This window comes from Anas platyrhynchos, chromosome 13, assembly GCF_047663525.1.
Source record: "Anas platyrhynchos isolate ZD024472 breed Pekin duck chromosome 13, IASCAAS_PekinDuck_T2T, whole genome shotgun sequence".
In the NCBI taxonomy this organism is placed as follows: Eukaryota; Metazoa; Chordata; class Aves; order Anseriformes; family Anatidae; genus Anas; species Anas platyrhynchos.
The window spans coordinates 15,118,941-15,131,742 of record NC_092599.1 but is presented as its reverse complement, the minus strand read 5'-3'; the positions used below and the strand labels follow the sequence as shown (position 1 = coordinate 15,131,742).

The following is a 12,802-nucleotide window of genomic DNA, read 5'->3' as shown; positions in this document are numbered from 1 at the left end:
CTTTTTTTTGTTATTTTTTTTATATATGTATTTTTTAAAAGGCAGGTTCCCCAAGCAGTGTAGTGAGGATTATCTATGGTCATAGACACTGACAGAGCATAGGCAGGGGAAGATGTGCCCCCAAACAACCACAGAAGGGCTGGTGACAGCACCAGGAGCTCAGCAAGCAGGACATGAGCTTGGAGAAAGGGGATTTGGGGTTAACTGTAGTTTTCTTCCTTTTGTGTCTACTCGTACCCCTCTCTTAGGCAGTTCTTTCTTGGTGTGGCATCAAACGCACTTAGGGCATGATGCAAGTCTAACTCCACATTTCTGAACTTGCCTCCTGTTATGTCACCCAGAGATCCACGTGGGAAAGCAGACTCTTCCTGCCATCATCTGAATGTGGGTGCTCATATTTTCAAGGTAGCCTGGTTACTGTGGCTTTTTTTTTTTTTTAAACCTTAGTATGATCAAATCAGGCTATTTGCAGTGTTGCAAGAGCATGTAAATAGTTCAGCTAATCACCACATCCCTGTATTTACCCTGCCAGCTGACTGGCACAGGCTGTGATGGTCATGGTCTGGGCTGCTCAGAAAGTGTGTGAAAGTTTTTTTTTTGTTTGTTTTTTTCTTTCCCCTGATTTCAAGCCATTTGCTCCTGTGCTTCCTCAGATCTTTCTTTTCATCATGCTTGAAGTCTGAGTGCTGGGTTGATTAAATATAATTTGGGATAAGAGGGCCAATAGTGAAATGTCCAGAAGTAGGGAAGAGTTGGATCTGCCCTCCACGCCTATTTGTCCTTTCCTTGAGTTCCTCTGTTCAAGCTGCAAAATTCCTCTCTTGTTGCCTCATTTGACTTGCTCGGTGTGTGAGGATTTTCCTGCCCCTTTGGTCCATCTGTTGCTGATGGCTTTCCCTCCCCAGCCTGCTGGAGCCATCCTGTTCTGGTGGGAGGTTCCTGCCTGCTCCTCCATGCTGCTTCTGGTGGGTTGACCCTCGTGGAGAGGACACGGCTTGCCTGAAGCAAACTTGGCTGGCTGTGGGCAGTCTGAGGGTGGAAACAGCTGGAGATAGTTTGCAGCACCAATGGTTGTGGGGGGACGCTGCCCAGAAGATTCCTCAGCAAAGATGAGGTCTCCTGTTGAGGACTTTAACGGAGACTAAGACCATTGCAGGGCAGGAAGGGAGGTTGTGGATCAGAAGGTGGGACTTTGCTCAGAAAAGATGTTGAAGCTGATGGTCTTCTACTGGCAGCTGCTGGAAAAGCAGCACTTGTGAGAGACATTAATGCTGTGTGCTGGTGGTTGGGTTGCACCCAGGAGGCTCAGGCAAGCAGGAGCTGCTGGGGGCCGCCCTGTTGGGGTGGGCCAAGCACATACAGCTTGGCCAGCACTGTGACCAAGCAGCAAATATGCCTGAGGCTGTGTTTCCTGGCCTTAAGCCCCCATGGCACCACGGCAGGGTATGCAATGCAGGCTTGGACCCTGTGGTGGTGCTCCCTTGACTCGGGAAGGGGCTTTTTTTTTTTTTTTTTTTTCTTGCTTTTGTTGCTTCCCCTTCACAGCCCACCCCTCCTGTCATGGCTGCCAGCTGCTGCAGCTCCAGGGTGGTGGGACAAGGGCCTCTTCCTGGACTGGGAGGGCTTGGAGCATGGGGGAATTGCCTCCGTAGCCACTACCTCCTTTTAATAATCTGGTTTTGGCTCTGCTTTCACCCCTTCCCTCTCCAAAACACCTCAGGAGCTGCACTGATACCCTTGGTGGTTTCACTGCCTCAGGTAGCACGTAGGGGAACCCGGGCTGGCTGGTGGCCTGGGAAGGCCTGGCAGGCTTGCTGGTGGCCACTGTGGCGGCTACAAAAACGCAGCTGCATCTTGTGAAGGAGGTGTGGGAGAAACATGTCCATCCAGAAATCATTTCTCAGGGGCTGGTGGCTACAGAGTGCCTCTGCCTGTGGGGTTGGCGGCAGCCCTTGGCGCAGCCGTAATCAGCCCACGATGGCGCTGGCACGAGCGGTTGGAGACGAGGAGCTGCTTCCAGTGGATCCGGGTGAGTTTGTGGCACCTGTGGGCGCATTCCTGCCACCTCCACGCTCCCCCGGTTGGCTGTGTCCCAGCAGTAGTGCTGGGCTGGGAGCCGGGTCAGGACGGAAGCTGTGGTTGGGCTTTGATGGCGCAGTCAAGGGTTGGGGATTAATTATGGGTTGGGAATTAATCATGTGGCAGGTGCAGACAGTCAGGCTGGCTGCACAGCTCCAGACTGCTGATGCTGCTGGGCTGTGTGGGCTCCCCCAGACCCGTGTGGTGTAGCCCCCTTTCTGCACGTGGTGCAAGGCGAGATCACCAATGCTCCCTGCCCTTTCTTTCTGTTCTGCTCTGGTTGTTGGTGCTCATAGCTGAAACTGCACTCATTTTGCATCATCCTCATTTGCTTCCCTGTCTTCTCCGCCGCTTTTTATTGCTTCAGACAGCTGGGACTTGAGGTATTCTCACCTGGCAGCTGCTCCTGTGAAGCTGGGGTCCTCCAGCAGGAGGCTGGAGTCCTGGCTTTCTCTTAAACATTGGGGCGTGCTGGAAATGGAGACCAAATGCGCTACAGAGATCAGCAGAGATGGTCAGTGTTGCTCCGTGGCACAAGGAATCTGATAGCCTGTAAGGGAACCAAGTGCGAGTGGAAGAAGGGGAATCCAGACAGATTTATTTATTTTCCTGCTTTCTTTCCCTGGAGAAATATCTGTCTTATGTAAAGTCATTTGCTGGGTTTCTCACTGCTTTTTGGTAGCAATGAAAATCTCTGCATTCAGGCACTCTGCTCTTCTCATCTTCTATCATTGCCTCAAGGGTAGATTCTTTGTAATTCAGAGTTTTGCTTGTATTATTTTTTTCTTAGTCCCTTCCTTATCCCTTCCTCTGCAGCTCGAGTTTGGCTGGTGGTTTTCCCATGTGTGTTTTTTTTTTTTTTTTTTTTTTTTTCTCCTGAGAGGTGAGTTATGATAAACCCTGCACAAAGTGTGAGGGACCAGATGGGTGTATTGGTGAGACACTGGTCACTGATACGGCATTAGTGAAAGCCCTGTGCTAGCAAGGAGCTGAGCTCTGAGGTTTGGTTGTGGATGTGACATCCTAGCAACACTGCTTTTTTTTTTTTGTATGGGAGATTTTGAATTGAAATGTGTGTCTGTGGGGGGTGTGTGACTGTGGGTCTGGGATAAGAACCCTCCCTCCACCCACCCCCCTTCCTTCCACAAATGTAGTTCTAAATTACACCCATCATTTTATTTCCCTGTTCCAGTGATGCAGTTTGGTTCTTGCTCTAAAATGGCCTGGAGGATTGACTCCAGACTGTTTGGAGCAGGCATCAGTCTGTGCAGGGTTGGACCCCCTGAGAGACCAGGCAGGATCCTCTTGAAGGTGTTCAAAGCAGGATACTGGATGTGAGTTTGAAGGGTTTCTGGGTGCTGAGTCCAGAGAAAGCTGCCCTCTCCTCCCACAGAGCAGGGATCAGCTCTGTCTGTATCCTCTCTGCCATTCATCACCTTCCTTCTGCCCCCATCCAGGCTGTTGTCTTCAAGTGATCCTGTGCTAGAGGTTCACGCAGGCTCCTGCATGTCTTGGCCCTGCATCCATTTGGCAGAAAGCTGAGAGATGTTTGGGAAAGGTTTTTTTTTGTTGTTTGTTTGTGTGTGTGTGTGTTTTTTTTTTTTTTTTCAAAGCTTCAACAAGAAGCTTCACTATTCATTCATTCCCCAAATAGCTTTCCCTCTCATTGGACTTCTTCTTCCTGCTAGGACAGTCCAAGCCTGTTCTGACAGGCAGCTTATCTGCCTCGCAGCTCTGACTGCTGCCTCTGTCTCTCCTTTGTGTGGGAGGTGTTTTGTCTTTCCAAACTTCTGCTGACTTCAGTGGTCGCTAGCTTGTGCCCAAACATGCACTGATAGCACAGTTCAGTGCTGAAATTTGCCACTGGCTTTTATTTATGTCCCTGCAGCATGTTTTCCTTCGCAAAGGGAAGGACTTAAGTGTTTTGGGGAGGGGCCAGAGGGTTGTTATTGAAAGTTAGCAAAGCAGCAGTTCTCCACTGACCCTGTCTGCCTCTGACTACTGAGTCCTGCAGCACAACATGGTGTTGAGGGATGCCGGGCTAATGAGGGTCCAAGTAAGGGGCTGAACTGCACAAAAACTGCCTGAAAATGCAGAAAGCAACCAGTTAGTTCCTTTCCTGTGTTGCCAGCTGCTGAGGCTGGTCCAGAGAAATTCCCAGTCTAGTTTTAAATCCCGTAGAAGTGGAGAGAAGTGCATGTGTGCCCATGTAGATTTACAAATCTCATTTTTTTTTTTATATATAAAACAAATCTGGTCCTGTTTGAAGCTGCTCTCTGCCAGTGTGCACTGCCTGATACAGAATCAGTGCTTCAGTTCTCAGGCAATATGATGGGAAGCAACAGCAGCCAGGAAAGCCCCATCTATTTGCCCCTGCATGCTTCTCCTAGAGCAGCAGTTTCAGTCCAGTGCCTGCAGCCTCATCCCCTAGACCAGACTCGCTGGGCCTGTCTCAGACAGAAGGAGAGGACGGACCCTCTCAGCAGAGACCTGTCTGTCTTGTGGAGAGCACTCCGTGATCGTACATAGTGTGTGAGGAAAGCTCTTGGTGCTGCTGCCAGCCTTCGGCTAACAAGGTCAGTCACCACCCTGAGCCTGATTAAAAGTCTCAGTGATTTAAACTGGGAACGCTGAGGCCTGGTGATGGGCTGGGGTGTGGCTGCCTTACCTCAAAAGTGGTGGTGGGCCACCAAGAGATGAAGGTGCACACAGGAACATTTTCCCTGCCTTAGTGTCAAAAATCAAGCTCTGAACTCTGACAGTCTGGAATAATTCCCAGATGTTGCTCTCCTGAAATATGGACAAAGCTAGATGATGGTTAGTTGTCTTGAACAACCAAAGCTGCTTTGAGCCTGCTCCTTTGTGGAGGTGCCTTTGGTTTTGCTTTGGGAGGTCTTCACTTTTCTTCCTGAAAGCTGAGATGCTTTCTGTTGGCCGTGCAATGCCATTAAATGTCCAATGCAACTGCATGTGCAGCAGAGGCATGGAGATATTTGTAGGTCAGGGATGACAGATACTTGCAGGACTCATAGGTGCTATTAATTAATTGCATTCCAACAGCAGCGAAAGCAGTAGCAAGAGTAATAAACAAATTATAATCTACATTATGAAGCTGACAAATACCACCCACTCATTACTTGTCTTTAACCACTCTCATTACTACCCAGTCTTTGTGGGAACTGATCTTGCTTCTCAGTGTCCCACTTGTTCACTTTAATATCATTATCTGAAGCAATCGGCCGCTCCTTGTGAAAGAAGAGGAAGGTACTTTTCCTGGGGCTTGTTTTCTGGGTGCTGAAATCTGGGTAGCTCTGGGGTGGAGGAGTGTGAAGGACGCTTCACAAAAGTGTGATGAGACTGGGAAGTGAAGGCTGAACTCCACAGGGACGACGGAGGGGGTTGTGGGTGGCAGGATGGCAAATTGTCTTTGGGGGAAAAAGGCTGCGCTCTGCTCACCTTTGTTGTATTGAGGACTAGAGTCTTCAGTCTTGGTGGTGCCTGGCTGCTGCCTTCATGTTGTATCAGGCTGTACTTAAATGCTATGACGACGCTGTGCCTGGGGTGCAGCTCTGCTTCCCTCTGTGGCAAGGTGCCCATGGCTGGGACCCTTCTTGGGGGATGTTGTTGAGGCCAGCGAGCTGAGGAGTTGAGTGGGAGAGCAGGTAGGAAAATTCTCCATGGGTGGCGGGACCCTGGGGAGCTTGGAGGTCCTGTTGTGCTCTTGGGGTTTTGAGATATCTCATGGCGGTCTCTAATGGGTAAATAATAAGCTGAAAGATGGGAAATGAAGATCGAAAGGTGAAGGGCCAGCTTTCCCGATAGGGAATTGACATTAGTCAACTGTGACAAGGGGCTGTCAAAGGTCGGAGCTGCTGAATGGGTCTGTTAATGATAAATAGGAGTAAATGGCAGATGAAGTCTGCTGCTCGCTATTCAGAGCAGCAAAAAACAAAAGCTATGGTGAATAGCTGTAGAAAGTCCTTGTAATTGAGAGTAGTGGGGTTGTGCAATAAGATGCTGAGAAAAGCAAAGCAATCCAGGAGGGAGAGGGAGCCGTTGTAATCAGTAATTCATCGTAATTCAGTGCAGGGGGCTCAAAACAGGACGGTGTCACGTGGGTGACAGATCGCAGAAGTTCAATGAACTGGGCTAGAGGAACAAGGCTTGGTGCTGTGTTTGTGTTTTTGTTTGAAAAACAAAACAACTAAAAATCAGCTCCCAGGAAAAAAAAGATCACAAACAGTTCAAATGCACTGAGTAGATCTGTGGTGAACAAAGTTTATGCAGGTTTGGGGGAAACTGGAGCAACTAATGCAAGAAAAATCCATTGAGGGCTGTTAAATACCACTACACAGTCTCTGGTTGAGAAGGTCCTGGAGCTGCAAATAGCTGGATCCCGGGAAAGCATTTGTAATGGAACATGGCTATGCTCTCACCCTGTTCTTACATCCTTCCTTAGATGCTGCTGTTGGAGATGAGGCACGATGTAGCTCGATCCAGCTAGGCTTAGTGGCTCTGGTTCCTCTGCTCTTCCATGGAGATACTGCCCTGTAATAACCTACACCTAACCCACTGTGACTGTGTGTGTGTGTGAGGAGGTTTTATGGGGGCTGGCAATGCTGTTCCTCCTCTTCTTCTGCCTCTTCTGTTCGGAGAAGAAAGATGAAGTGCCTGGCTGGAGGAGAAAAACTGCTGAGGATATTGTACATCTGTTCTCAAAGGGATACTGCAGCAGGTGGGCAATGTCCTATAGCATACCCAAAGCAGGGAGAGGGGCTTTCCTTCAGCAGACACACTGAGCATCTTGTTCTTTATCAGCGTCAGCTGCTGAAATGAACAGTTTAGGTGATGGAAAGCCATCTCTCTCGTCACTAAACCTGCCTCTCGTCTCCTCTGAGTAATGCTGGGGCAAGGCACCGGTTCCCAGAGCACTTGATTTGTTTGATCTGCCCTCTCCCGTCACGTAAGTACCATGCTTCTGGCTGAGAGCTGGGTGCTGGGGAAGGAGCTGGGAGGGTCGGGGCAGCTAGTTGTGCCCTTGCAGCCCCCGTGTGCTGCTTTCAGCCAGGCCACAGTGGGGCGAGACGCTGTGTGGGAGCGCAGGGGCGAGACAGGTCCCTGATGTTCCTGTTGCTCAAGTGGGGTTCCTGATCCGTGGAGATGTCGTAACGAGGATTAGGAGAGAGCCCTCGTTGTAATCCTCTGTTGGTGCTTCCTGCCTACATACACTAGATGTTTCCTATCATCAGGGAGTAACCTCTGTGGAAGATAGGATCAAATTCCCAGGAACCAGGCTGCAGTAAGAGTGAAGGAAGAATGAGGAAACTGTCCTAATTTGAGGCTAATCTCATAAATACAGGGCTGGATACAGACAATAGGAAGAGAAATGCCAGGAGAGCTTTAGCATTTGGCGAGGGAATCATCTTTTGCCAGGAGTAGCCTTAATTGTAACTTGTGATGTGGTAAAGCTGCCGTTTGATCTCGGCTTCTGCAGAGGGGATGAGACAGATTCTGCTTTGTGTCTCCAGAGGAGGAGTAGCCTGAGAAAGGACGGGGAAATGTGGCTTCAAAAGCCATGTTTCGTGCACTCATGGACTGATTGAAGCGGCAGCGCAGGGATGGAGCGCTTTATTTCTCAGTCTGGATTTTGATAAAACATGACACGAGGAGGAGCAAAGGGCTGTTGTGACTTTTCCTGAAGCACACATGCCGATGTACCCACCGGGTATTTAATGTTGCAAAGACAATGCTGAAAACACAGAAGACCACAAGTCTTTTAGTGGGGACAAGAACATTGGTGGTGTTTCTTTCTCCTACACAAACCCAGAGCTGGAGCCTGTAGCAGTCAGATTCTTGGCCTGTCCCTCCCTCTCACCTTTCATGTGGGCTGGGTGGAGTGTGCTGAAGCTGTCTGTGGCGGGGAATTCTCTCCAGAGAGTTGCTTTTCGAACCCTTTTCAGACAGCCTGTTAAAATGAAGAGGTGCCTTCTGTCTTGTCCAAATCGTGGTGCCCTGCACAGAGCCTACGGTGTGAGTGACTGCAGTGCAACAAGGCATGGACATGGGTTGCTCATCCCCACCCTGAAGGCGGTGTTGCAAGATGCTGGAAAATGCCGTCATCTCCTTGTGGGTTTGGACTCATTTGGCTTTTTACTACCTATCCTGCTCACAGGTGCTTGGTTGTGGTGCTGTTTTATGTGTTGCCCAGCTCTGGGCTGATCACTTCGTCTTCCTTCAGAAGCTTTACAGGCTTTGTCTTAGGCCAAGGTTGGGAAGCGAAGGTGATGCACGAACCCCCTGCTGCTGCTTAGGTTTCTGTCCCTTCTAGATGGTCCAACGTGGGCAGGAGATCTCACCAGCCCTGTCCCAAGAAGAACGATGCAGCAGTTCCCCCATTCTAGGTGTGTATTAGGACGAAACCTTTCAGCCCATCCATGTTTTAGTTTCCCACTTCTGTTTCTGGCCCTCCCAAGATGGTTGATTTTTTGCTGAAGGTCAGCACAAGAGTCATGCCATGTGGACTTCCACTGCTTACCTAAATGGTTTTCTTTTCTGTCTTCCTGACACTTCAGCAGGTTATCTCTACTTTATGATAAACAATACACCTATGTTATAAACACTGTACAGTTTGGTTCTAGCTGCTTTCTTTTTTTTTCTTTTTTTTCTTTTTCTTTTCTCTTTTCTTTTTTTCCTCTTTTCAATGGCTGTGTTTAAGATGAACTCTGGCAGCAAGCAAGGCTGTCTCAAAGGACGTGTGCCATGGTGTGGATGCATCAGATCCTCCTTTGTGCTAAGCGCACATTGATAAAGGCTCGCTGAGTAGCGCCTACGGGTGGTTGATGCAGCTGGATGGTGCACACAGTGCTTGTAATTGCTTCTGCTGTCTTCTGGGATGTGCTTCCAGCAAGTCAGGACACCTGGTAACGTGCTCGTAACATCTATTAGCCTTGTAATTTTGTAAGTGGAGCTTTAATCCTGCCTGGTTGCCAGTCAGGTCTGGAAACACTGACACTGGTGCTCCAGGGTCTCTGCTGAAATGCTCTGCCTGCTCTCCGGGCTTGCTGGATTTTGCTGCTCTTTGTTGTTTCCTCCTCCTTGGCAGATGTTCCGCTCCCTCACTCAGGTCAAATCTTGCCCTTGTCTGTTAGACTTCTCCCTGAGTCCTGCTGTAATGTGGATGTTTGAACGTTGATCCTTTGCTAGCCAGGTCCCAACGTGTGCTGTTTCTGTGCTGTTTCCCCCTTTACAGGCAGCAGACACCCTGCAGTTGAGGAGCTGTCAGTCTGAAGGGGACAGCAGTCTTGTAAAGCCCTGGTGGCACTGGGCTTTGTGCCACTGGAGCAAGAACTAGGCTTCCTGCGGAGAGAAGATGGCTTGGAGGACACCTGCTTTGTATGAACTGCTGAGAGCTGGGAGTCCCCGTGCTGCCAGCTGGCTGTGTGGAGCCCAGCCAGGCAGGAGAGGGAGGGAAGGGGCCATCCTTTGTGGGCTGTGAGCACCCCTGGGCTGAGCCACCACCAGGAAGCTGGAGAAGAACCAAACAGAGCTTCGAACCAGCCAGCTCTCCCCAGAACCTGGTGGGCCCAGCTGCCTTCTCCAAGCTGCTGGAGTCCTGGTCTGCAGCCATCCATCCCCACCTGGGAAGGTGTCCCCTGGAGAAGGGCTGGCATCCTGCTCTGTGGGAAGACCTGAAGAAAGAAGCTGCTGGCAGTCATCCCGGAGGGGATGCAGAGCACACAGGAGGATCTCAGGGTGGAGTTCCAGGACACAGGACAGCCCAACTCCCAGCTCCAGCTCTGGTGAGGGTTCTTGGCAGCACTGGGAGGGACTGGTGTGCTGTGCATCCTCCCCAGCCTCCTCACCGCACCAAACTCCCGCTTGTCTCTGTTCTCCTTAGGGTGTTCTTCGTTCATTAACTTGTTACTGGGGCAGCTCTGGGGAAGTAACCGGTTTCCTGAAAGCAGAAGCCTTTCCTGATCGAGTGCCCAGTGCTGGGCTTTGGGTGAACTCCTGTGTTGGGCAGAGTGCGGTGGGGAAGGCAGGGATTCTTCTCATGTGCTTGGTTACCACTGGCCATGGACAGGAATCCAAAACACCAACCAAAACCAAAGAGGTGGTTTCAAACACCTGCAGTCAGATGCTCCTAGGGAGCAGAGCAAAGCTTTAAATGGAGAATGCAGCCTATTCCTGCTTTACATGTCTTTGTCTTGCCTGGCTCTAAATGGGATTTCATGTGTGTCGTTCCAAAATAAAAAGCAAGAACCGATTTAGGGTGAGTGCAATCGTTCTCCTTCCCCAGTCTTCACTGCCGCGGTTAGCAGGGACACGATTGCAGCCAGCGCCCTTGTGGCAGGGCTGTCGTGAAATAACAAGCTGGCAAGTCCAGTATCCTTATTTATATTTTGTTTAAAAAATATATCAAAATTATCACGTTTCCTGCAGACGTGGACTGAGAGGAATGGGTGGTTCTGCTTCTGGCAGGTCTTTCTGATAAAGGCCTGCTGCTTTTACCAAGCGTCGTGGCACTCGAGCCACTGCTGGGACTCAGCATCTCTGCTTTCACTGCTTGTGCTGCACCTACGAGGAGACAGGTGTCTTCTGTGCAAGGGGTTTTAAGGAGTCACTTAAATCTGAAAAGGAAACAGGCTATAACCCATGTGCAATTTTGTGTTCTTCCTCTGCCCCGTAGGAATATGTACAGGAATCTGTATTTTGTTAACTGAAACCGTTTCTTGCTTTGCAAGAAAAAAAAAAAGCAAACGATGACTGCAAAAAATGGAAGTGTAAACAAGAAAACACAAAAAATGCTTCATTTTGGAGGCATTGTTCCTTAAGAACAGGAAGCCCTCTAGGCCTGGAGGATCTGTGAATCAAGTATCAGTTGGTGTGGTGTACTAGAACAGGAAGTGTTTAACTTTTGGGTGTCTGTCCAGTGAAGCTCAATGAAGCCTTGGGAGGGGAAGGGGGTTGAAAAGGTTTCAAAGGGACACAGCACACAGAGCTGCTGGCTGTGCGTCCAGGACTTCTCAGGAGTTCCATGGGAACGTCGGTAGTTTATTCTCAGCAGTGTTTGTGGAATGTGAGTCTGTAATTTGGAAACTCTTTGCATGACTTTACTTTCAGATTTAAAATTAAAGAGAAATGTGGCCTAGATCTTAAGTGACTGAGGAAGTTCTCCTCCCCCAACAAATACTGAGATATCCCATAAGCAGTGCCTAGAAAACCAATTCCCGTAAGGATGTCTCCACTTGGAATACAAATTCAGTAGGCAATTTAGGTGACCTTGGACTTGGAAGTCACCGTGTGATTTGGTGACAAGAAGGAATCACTTGGGAATTATTTATCAGCTTCAATACATACTGTACAACTGAGCATAATGAGTACAGTCACCATAGATGGAGACTGCTCACGGCTAATATGTGAACGGAGAAAGGAGCTAAATCCCTTCAGCACTTGGCCCAACTTCTACTAGGTCTACTGTCCAGTTGTAAACGAGCAAAATGTTTAGTTAATGTCAGTATCGATGGCTTAGGAAGATCATATCTGTGTTTATTATTACTGCTTTATTTGGAAAAGTCTTCGGAAGCTGTTGGAATGCCTTTTTTCTTTGTCTTACCTGCTTCTGTAGGGATGCCAGCAGGTCAGAGCCAGGCAGTTATTCCCTCAGGTCAGACAGTTTGCAGGTGGGTTGGTTGGGCAGGGATTTCGGGAGGGTCCTTGTCTTCAGTGCTGAGATGCAGAGGGGCCCCTGCCTGGTGAGACAGCACTTCTTGCCTCTGCAGCTTGGATTAGGGCAAGGGAAGAACAATCTGTAACCATGAGCTGTTCTGGCCAACTCTCTTCTTCTGTCAACTGCTGACCATGATTTTACATTTAATTATTTACATTAGATCATTAGCCCTGTGCTAGGTGCTGTAGGAAGCTAATGATGTAAAACCCATGCTAGGTTTGGACACCGTACAGTCTCCCCTGACATCAGTGGAATGAAAGAATGATGGGACTCACTTCAGGACATCACCCAAACCGTCTTGGTGTGTTGGCTGTGAGAGGAGTGGCTGGCCTCTCTTTTTCCCAGCTCACCATCTCAGGAAAGCCCACAAGATTGGGAAAATGAACCCAAGTTCTGGCTGGAGTGAATCCCTTCCCTGTAGGACACATATGCTCAAGGAGGGGCAGCTGGCAAAATCTCCCCTATCCTCTCCACTTGGAACAGAAAGGTATTGAACTCTTTCATTTCACCTGTATATTAAAACCAAGTGTGTGTTTTCAGAATTGTGTTCCTGCACTGGCCTGGATCTCCGTTCTGTCTTCTCTGCAGTGCGTTTGAACAGGGTTTCAAAGAAAGACCCTGCTGGAGGTTCATCACACACTTTCCACAGGACCAAGCTTAGGCAAGGCAGTTTAGCAGCAAATCAGCTATTTGGAGATCCTGGGCAAAACAAAATGCATCAGCTGCTGCTCTCCAGAGAGTGAAAACTCCAGATATTTCTTCTGAAGGTGCCTGGGAATTACCAGCAGATCTCTTCCCTTCCAGTGCCAGCGGTGATGGCTGGCTGCTTGTTACTGCCCTGATGTTATTTCTGTGTCCCCACAGCCTGGGTGGACGTGTGTATTTCTAGTTGTTCTTTTCTCGTGTTCTCCTTTCTGAACTTCCCTTTAGACTGCTGACAAAATGTCTTGGTTAACGTTGGTCACCTGGTGGCAGCGAGGTTGGGGACTGGAG

General features: G+C 49.2%; 1 long non-coding RNA gene across 2 annotated transcripts; it reads left to right on the top strand.

Moving 5' to 3' along the window:
• Positions 1-2,043: 2,043 nt before the first annotated feature.
• LOC119718281 (uncharacterized) lies at positions 2,044-10,642 on the top strand. 2 transcript variants are annotated; one of them, XR_011812598.1, is made up of 4 exons: positions 2,044-6,814; positions 6,898-7,042; positions 8,040-8,480; positions 9,329-10,641. It is a non-coding gene; the product is annotated as an uncharacterized lncRNA (long non-coding RNA). The 2 variants fall into 2 exon arrangements; XR_011812597.1 differs by having other exon boundaries at positions 2,044-7,042; positions 9,329-10,642.
• Positions 10,643-12,802: the final 2,160 nt, after the last annotated feature.